The 9,296-nt window shown below is 40.2% G+C and overlaps 2 long non-coding RNA genes across 3 annotated transcripts; both read right to left on the minus strand.

Annotated features, from left to right (window-relative positions):
• Window positions 1-3,883: 3,883 nt before the first annotated feature.
• On the minus strand, window positions 3,884-4,543 carry LOC134858577 (uncharacterized). Its single transcript, XR_010164980.1, has 3 exons — window positions 4,430-4,543; window positions 4,102-4,340; window positions 3,884-4,007 (listed from the first exon to the last, which is right to left on the minus strand). It is a non-coding gene; the product is annotated as an uncharacterized LOC134858577 (long non-coding RNA).
• Window positions 4,544-4,701: 158 nt separating this feature from the next.
• On the minus strand, window positions 4,702-5,575 carry LOC134858576 (uncharacterized). Of its 2 annotated transcripts, XR_010164979.1 has the most exons (4): window positions 5,517-5,575; window positions 5,263-5,433; window positions 4,971-5,146; window positions 4,702-4,882 (listed from the first exon to the last, which is right to left on the minus strand). It is a non-coding gene; the product is annotated as an uncharacterized LOC134858576 (long non-coding RNA). The 2 variants fall into 2 exon arrangements; XR_010164978.1 differs by having other exon boundaries at window positions 5,263-5,566.
• Window positions 5,576-9,296: the final 3,721 nt, after the last annotated feature.

The following is a 9,296-nucleotide window of genomic DNA, read 5'->3' on the forward strand; positions in this document are numbered from 1 at the left end:
CTCACATGTTGCCATTTTTTAAACATTTTAAACATTTGTACATTCTTACTGTCAACATAGCTTTGAAAATCTAAACAATCTAGATTAAATCTAGTCATATTAAAACACATTAATGAACTAATAGTGTTTGTGATATCAATAAGCTTAATTCATAAAATATCCATCTGATAATGGCAGGAATGTCTGTTTGAACATTGAGCAAACATCATATTAATAATCTATAGGTAAGCCTACAACTGTTCATGAGAGAGCCTAGCCCACACTTCCTTCTGTATTTCCATGTGCCTAGAAGTCACCGGAGTAGGGGGATCAATGTGTTCCAAGATGTCCTCAAATGGATACCACAGGACATCATCAAGAAGTGGCCAGAAGTACCTATTTGGTCCAGCACAACACATGCATTTGACCTGCACATGGGATTCATCAGTGGCTAGAATCATTCCTGAATAGAAATCATCATCATATTTGGCTACACACCAACTCCCGCATATGTTTGGATTTGCCCAATCAACCTCCTTCTGTGACACGATTGATGCAACTTTAGGGGTAGGCCTGAATGTGAAATGTTGTGTATTGTAACACTGGCATTCCAGTTGCTTGCTGTAGACTGTGCACATACAGCTCACATCACGGTAGACACAAACAACTTGGTGGATCCGCATTGTGGATGGAACTACTGGCAAATTGGCCGGCATATCTTGGAGGGCTTTCTCGATGGCCTCGTCTTCAAGAAAGTAAAGCTTGATGGCAGTTCTACTCTCCTCTAAGACCCTGTACAGTGTTTGAGCATTTGGGATGTCACATCCTTGACTTATCAGCCTGTCTGCAGTTCTTTTAAGGGTTGCACCAACACCATCTGGTGCTCCCTTCCCATGCCCTGCCTCGAAAAAATTCCAAGACCCTGCCCTGAAGCCCCTCTTGGCCAGTTCTGTGCTGAACAGAAAGAAATTGCCTTTTTGCCTGTACTGGGTACAAGGGCCATCACTGAAGAAGTGTACTGTTGATATGTTGGGGTGGGTATGTTGCAGGTCATCAAGCACAGGCTTGAGGTGTGCCCAGATAGCAGGAGGAGCCTTGTGCCGTGATGGAGATATGGTGGTGAAGCAAGTTGGTTGCTCATTCTGTCCAACGTAGAGGACACCTGTGTGGAGGACGGCCTGTTCATGAGATGCGCCAAAGTGAACTGATTGTATCTCTGCCCCATATCCGCAGGTGAAATTTTCCGAAAAATCAATATGGATAAGACACTCCTCTGCAGACATGTTTTTCTTGAGCTCACGACAGTAAGCATACTGCTGTTTGATGTTGAAGAGATGTCTCCGAAACCTGAACAGGAGTGAATGAAACAACTCAACTAGTTGTTCCTGCGTCTTGTTGACCTCATCCTTCACAGTGACTTTTACTGTTTGACTTTCCTCGTTTTTTCTTTGCTTTTCTTTGACCATCCACTGGAGAAAGACCACGTTTTCATCTGCAGCATACAAGCTTGACACTGAAACTGTTTGGTTCTTGCATAGTTCACATTCACCGTACATACACTGCTTATTCAAGGAACTACAACACACACTTTCGACTAAATCTTCAAGCACTGACGATTCAATAAGCTTAATTTGTTTCAGCTTCTCTGCGACAAATGTCAGATTTTCGTGAAGCTTACACATACAAGTGTCCCGATCAGCAAGGGAAGGGTAAACCACCCAAAAAGGACGGAGGCGGCAGAACATGGAGTATGACAGCTCCTCTGTGTTCTCTGCAAGAAATTTCCTGTGCAGATTTTTTAACGTGTCAAGGAGGAACCTCTTCTGCATCTTCTGTTTGTCCTTTGTTTTAGTTTGCTTTTTGCCAGTGGTCATTCTACTGATATCATCACGTGTGAAGAAATCCCTCACCCTCTTCTTGATGTCCACAAAGTTTGAGATTTCCTTCCTTTGAAATGTAGATACACTGCCGATGAGCTTCCAGCATTTCTTTGAAAAACCCAACGCAGACTCTGTAAATGATTGCAGTCTGTATTTCTTAATAATGTTACCTGCCACTACTCTAGATATCATTTGCCTCTCTCTTTCAGTTTTTGCCTTTTTATAATGTTCCTTTATTTGAGCAATGAGTGCTGTGTGATGCAGTACAGATCTTCTGACATCACTTGGAACAGCTGTAGGTTTTGTCTTCTTTCCTAAACGCTGGAGCCTTTTCTTGTATTTTTCTTTGGCCCTCCTCTCTTCATTAAGAGATTTCTGTAATTCAGCTACCTGCTTTCTCAATTTGTCTTTAGTCTTTCTTGATTTTTTCTTCCCCTCCACAGATTGTCTAAAACAAACATATAGACACAACAAGGTAAGTATATAAGCAGTAGAAATAAATAAATAGTAATCAGGGTTTCCCCCCGAAAATGTGTTAGTCAAGGTGGTGACCGGGGGGGGGGGGGGGGGTGGCACCGTTGCGTCGCAAGCACATCACCGAGGGGAATAAAATGCAGACTTTGATTACAACTTTGAGAACAACTATTTATTAAACAACAAAATAATACAATATCTTATCTCTTACAATAAATAACAAATCTTTAGCTTTTAAAATGATAAATAAAGGGTTAAACATGATGATTTTGCTATTAGAACTGCAAAACATCAATTATTCAACAAGGTCACTAATGGCAGAGCTGACAGGTGGCATCACTACAAGCAATCCTCCTTGGTTTGCTGAAAACAATCTCAAGGGCCCTGCTGTACTGTAGGTCTTTCACCTGCGGACCATTGATGCTCATTTTCATGCAGGCTGTCAGACTGTTGCCCTGCAGCCTGTTTCTTAGGTCTGTCTTGATCTATAGACAGTGAATTAACTGAAGTTTAGATTATTTTATACTTTTGTATAATATTTACAATTTTGATAGAATCTAAGATTGAGAGATGATAATGGACTTACCCTATTCATCGCCGAGAAATCCCTCTCACAGTTCACACTGGAGACTGGTATTGTTAGGGCGATTGCAGAGAGGAGGGACAGGTTTGGGTAGAGTAGATGGAGCTCATCATACCCAGATGCCATTGCTGTCATGATCTCCAGCTGGGACTTGTCCTGATGGATGAGAACATTGGTCAATGACAGATGCATGAACTCACATAAACAACTTAAGTTGTGTTAATGACTATCACTCACTTTCAGTATTCCGGTTGTTATTAGGACTTTGTAGCTCTGCCACTCTTGGAGAAGTGCCATCTCACTGATGGGAGGGAACTGCTTGGCCAGCAGTTGTAGATCTGAGATGGCACGACTCTCATCAGCTTGTGGTCCTTGTGGTCCCAGGGAACTAAAGGCACCAAGAATCCCAAGCTGCTGGAACCTCAGCTCCAGGTGCTCAATGAGTCCGTCAATGTAAGGCTCCATGACCTATTAACATTAGATGTAAGAGAAAATTCAAATTTAGGCCCTAATATTTCAGGCTCGTTATTATTGTTTATTCATTCTTAAGCTTGCTTACTTGTGTCTGAAAACGTGCCCATAAGGTGTCGGTGGGAAGAGCTGTCCCACGCCTCACCCTGTCTTCTTCGGCACTGATGTTCAGATTGGCCACCTTCTCTTCAACCTGAGCTAGAAAGGAGCCCTCGGGTTGCCGTTCACCTGCTGCTTTAATTATTCTCAATGTCTCAATGGTAACAGGAACCTATTATAGACATGCAAATTAAACATTATTTTACATTTGCAAAGGAAAACTGACATGCATTAAATAAAGATCAATGTGACATCACAACTTACATGGTTCTTGATTGCCATGAAATTGATATCTTCCTTCTGGAACAATTTTGAAAGCTGCGCCAGGTAGGGCAGGATGTCCGATTGCAGGTGGACAGCTGCAACGAATCTGTAAGTTGCACAGTAGGTGTACAACCCCGTGCCACAGGGTCCTTTTTTAATTCTGCCTCCTCAGCTAGTGTAGCAAGCACTGCAGGTAGATTTCTTTGAAGATTTGAAATGGCCTTCTCTTGTGATAGCCACCTAGTGTCCTTAACCTCCTGGGGTGGGGGATAGAGCAATTAATGTAATTCAATATTTTTTATCTAAGGAATTTGATGCACTTCACTTCAAACACTTCATGTCTTCACTTACTGTGACTTTCAGGTCTTCTACTCCAAGCACACTTGCAGCTGCTTTTAGAGCGCTGGTGCGGTTTGCACTATTCCTAAAATAAAGGTGCAGGTCTTGTAGGTGCTTTCTGAATATTTTCATATATGGCACTCCATCTGCTGCATCTTTACATGCTAGTGCAAGGCGATGAGCAGCACAGTGCACTGACACTAATCCTGGCCAGGAGTCAGTCAGCAATTTTGCTGTGCCGTTCCTTCTTCCTAAAATAAAAGTAAAACAAAAAGGTTTTAGATCAAGGCAACCTATTCGTTTCGACATTAACTTAACCGTCCTTTTTCCTATACTTTACCGGTCATCACTGCGGCTCCATCTGTGCCAAGGCCAAAGATGCGGTCCTGAGGTATTTCTTTTCTTATGATGACCTCCTTCACAGCTTCAGCTATAGTTATAGCTGTGCCATCTGGAATAGACACAAGATCCAGGAATTGACAGAACATCCGTCCTTCCTTGTCTGTGTACCTGGAGTATTTACAAAAACAATTAGCCTTACCTGGTTTTGTTACACATTCAGGAAGACCTCATCATGACCCATTTAAAAAATAATAAGAAGAAGACCACTACTGTACCTGACATGGAGATCTAACTGTTTTGTCACAGAGATGTCTGTGGACTCATCAATTTCCAGGCCAATAGCCTTTGATGATTTAATGGCCTCTAAAATGGGCTCCTCAACCACTTCACCCAGAATCTGTAGCATTTCATCCACAATCCTGTGGGACCTGTAGTTTGTCCTCTGATCAATCTAGGAAAATAATATATCCTTAAATTATAGTTAATTCTACTAGAAACCCATGACAGCAAATGTACACTGTAATGAAATATTTTTTTACCTTCAGTTTGGCAAAATATTCGCAGCCTAGGAGGTCTGCCAGATCCAGCAATGCCGGGTAATTTGTATGGTGCGCAATTTCATGTTTTACCAGCCAGTATAGACATTTAAAGCCACCAATTATGGCCTCATGCTCCAAATTCAAAATGGGCTGAAATGCCTCATTGATGGGCAGACCTAATACACACACATTCAGCTGTCACTGTTAATTCAAATGTAATAAACATCATTTAATCACCATTTAAAAAAAAGTTATTATTATTATTATTCCTGAACCACTCAGAAATACTAACTTCGGCTTGATTGGGCTGTAATGCCCACACATGAAATATGATTCGTTGAGCCCAAGTGCTGGTCCAAGGCATCGCGCCTGTAGTTGGTACAAGGTAGCTCTATGAAAGGCCTTTGAGAGGGGCCACGAGATGCCTTTTGTCGGTGCATCCTGCAGATTCTACAAAACATTCCTAGGAATAATACAATAACTCACTTAATATAGCTTAGTCTACACTTTTCACATATAACATAAAATAAATAATGCTCTACTCACCGTGTTCTGTGTGGTAAAGCCAACCTGCATATTTAGGATCCATAGCCCACTCCGGGTTCCACCACTGCCTCTGTGTTTGTTGGGTTGCCGGGGATCCGGCGATGGAGGTGCTGGTGGTGGGGGGGGGGGGGAGACGATGCGGAGGGTGAAGTCGGCCGGCTACGTCGCATGAAGAAGCCGGCGATTTTGGGCTGAGTTTTTCGATCCATTTGGCTGTGAACATTGCGAGAGAAAATTAGGTGCAAATGTCAAAGGCAGGCTAGGCTATAATAATATAGCCACGTGTAAACGTTAAACACAATTAGCCTTGATAAGAAAACATTACGCTTATCCAGGTAGCCTACTAGTGAACAGTTGACAGACTATTATTAGACTAGTATAGAATTCAATAATAATCTTACCTTGATTCGACAGGTTGTCAGCTATCCAAATAGTAGTCTTTCCGAAAAATGCTGGTTTTGAAGGATGTTGGTCGAACGATGATAGCACAATGACATATACCACTAGATGCCGCTGTTCGGACGCATCACGCGATTCAGAGGCATATTTGGAGGCATAGCCCCACATTTTAAAACGTTTCTTTTATTTGTTTTTTGTTTTTTATTTTAAAATGCGTTCTGCAGAGAAGATAGACTGTCAGTCACGGTTTGGAATGAAAGGTAGAAAACATGAAAGAGTAAAACGGCGAATATCGCTATAGGCCTATATCTATATCATTTTTTTTTTTTTTTCTGGAGACGTGACGTTAGTCAAGGCGGCAACCCCGTGTTGTTAAGGCGGCCGCCTTAACAGGAAAGCGCTGTGGGAAACCCTGGTAATAGTAATAAATAAATAAATGTTGAAGAAAGAGTGTATAAAGTTACCAGAAATCATAGTTGTATGCACTCTCTATTGGTCTCTCTCTCTCTCTCTCTCTCTCTCTCTCTCTCGCTCGCTCGCTCAAACCTACAATCACTCACACTCTCTAGCACACAGACACACCTGATAACTAATTCCACATGATAAATATATTTTCCTAACCTTGTGGGCTCATGTGATATCACCATGTCTCTATCAGGGCTTTGTGGAGGGGTGGCAATACTGCTAACCGCCATTTCTCTTTGCTTTTGGCGCTCCTTCGCTTTTCTCCATCCCTTTCTCCTCATCTTTTGACCTCTCTTGTCTAGATATCCAATTCTTTTCTTCTTCCCTGCTAAAACATCTTTTCCCCATCTCTTTTGTTCACTCTTGAGGTATCTTTCCCTTCGTTCTGGATCAGCATTTCGTCTTGCCCTGTACTCTCTTTGCCTTTCTGCTGCTGTTTTTGCCATTGATGAATCTGAAAGCATAGACAAGTAAATGGCCTGCTAATTTTCTAAGGCGATTAAATACATTCTTTGAATCAGTATATAGTAAAATGAACCTGAACTTGAAGGTAATATTCCTTCATTGTGACGAACAAGAGAGAGAACAAGGTCGTAGTCACTGCTGAAGCTTATTCATTTAGAAATTACTTTTTTATTTCGGTTGATACTATAAAACTGCTCACAACAAACATTTACAACAATAACAAAACATCATTGTATCAAGCAATATACATTAAATATAGCAAAGATGTAAAAGCTATTCAACCCTGTAAGATTTTGTGCTAATCGTTGTTAATTCTGGATGCTAGCAGCTAGCAGTGTGCCACATGGCATTTATCAGTTTAGATATTGTTATACTTAACAGCTATAAATAACACTTTTCCTTAAAACTTTCCTAGCTATGAGTTTACCCCTCAACAGTGTTGAACACCTGAGATTGACAAAGGCCATAAGTACATAAAAACTATAAAATATTCATAGAAAATGAGAGAGAAGCCTACCTCTTGTTCCACTGTCCTGTTCTGAAGACTTTGATGATGTCACTCACTCATAAATGATGTCAAAAGGATCAAACCATTATTTTATTGGGAGGGGGGGAATGTTGGCGTTACGGGGTTGAATGAAACGCAAGGACCGGGTTAAAAGGCTAAAATTCTCTGAAAATTCAATTCCTTTTCTTGAGAAAATGCATGATCAATGAAAAGGTGACTTCTTGATGGAATTTAACCCCAAAAAAACCATTATTATTTAAAATTGTATACTCAAAATGCATCATGCTATTGTTAGGGTGGGTTAATGGGACATGCGGAATTCTTAATAGTCTTAAGAACAGCAAACATAAAAGTGTTGAAATAAATATCTGTTTAAATATGTATTCTCTATTTCATATAAAAAGTTTAGGTGTAGTTTGATCAATATTCTGAAAAGTAACAACAATGTTACACCTTGGGACAAAGACACTACTGAAATGGCACCGAATCTGTAGAATGACCCGGATATGTGCGTACGTGTGTTTGTACGTGTGTTATCTGTGTGGGTATGTGTGTGTGTGTGTGTGTGTGTCACTGTGTTTGTACGTGTACATATCTGTGTGTGTGTGTGTGTGTGTACGTGCATATCCGTGCATGTGTGTGTGTCTGTGTGTTTATATCTGTGTGTGTGTGTGTCTGTGTGTGTGTCTGTGTGTGTGTGTGTGTGTGCTCTTGCTCATGGGTGTGATGCATGATTTATACACCTAACTATGAGGGGCCATAACACACTGGAATTCTCTCCCCTTTCACTTGTGTAACGAAACCAAACTGAGTGCAATCCTTCCTAAAACACCCTAAGCCATACCAAATCCATATGTGTTTTGGATGGCAAACTCCATTGCCTCCTTGAAAGGCTCGTATTCTGAGTGAAGGGGCAGCCGTAAGCAGTTTATGCAAGTGTTTGCAATTGGATATTTTCCTCCACCATGAAGGAATTCCAAGGATGGCTGAGGGGAGAACCCCATCGGTGGAACCACATTAGACCCCGTAGTGAAGGTAAGAATAGATTCCAAAGTCATTTTCTTCTCTTCTGTTAAATGATAATACACAAACACAATAACTACATTAGTGACACCATTCATGATCAAAACTATTTTGTATAAAAAGCAATTCAAAAATGTAATCAGCAAAAAAAAAGAAAAGAAAAAGTAAACACTTAACATTCTTCTGAGATTGCAGAGAAAGTGAAAGATTACAGAGAAAGTGTATGTATTCATGTATATATTATGTATATACATATATTATATGTGTAATATTCATGAAAAGATCAAACTTGGCCACAGGCAGCACAGTTTCAATGAGCAGCATAGTTGCAACCTTCTCTGGCCATCATCATACACAGTGCACCTTTAAAAGTTAATTTCTACTTAGATTACTTCATATTTTAAAAATGTAAGGTAATATTACTTGGGCCTATATGACATTTTCCTTGGCAATGAACTTTTCATTTCATCTCAGTGACCTTAACCCTTTGTTGACTGCCCCGAACATTCCATTTTTTCCACACTTGATGACCTCATGGCACAAATAACCTTACTGTGTGGCCATACTACATGGCAGAGATGAAATATACACACCATTGTAATCAGAAGAAAGAGCACTTTAAAATGGTATAAAACATAAATAATTATGTGTAAAGGTAGCATAATTATTTTTATAAATATGCTCAAAATTAATCCGAAAAAATCATAAAAATTACAGATTTCAACAGAAATGTTATTTTTTCCCTAATTTCTGTTGTAGATAGGGAAAAACATAGAGTATATGACAGACTAGCAAAGTTGTCCCCTACTCAATGAAAAAAAACAGAATCAATTTATCATTTTCTGCTCAAAAGTTATGGTCAATTCATTATGCCCTGTACGTTTGCAGAAAATTATAGAATCTTTACAGAGTAGAATGTC

Source organism: Eleginops maclovinus, chromosome 22, assembly GCF_036324505.1.
Source record: "Eleginops maclovinus isolate JMC-PN-2008 ecotype Puerto Natales chromosome 22, JC_Emac_rtc_rv5, whole genome shotgun sequence".
Lineage (NCBI taxonomy): Eukaryota > Metazoa > Chordata > Actinopteri > Perciformes > Eleginopidae > Eleginops > Eleginops maclovinus.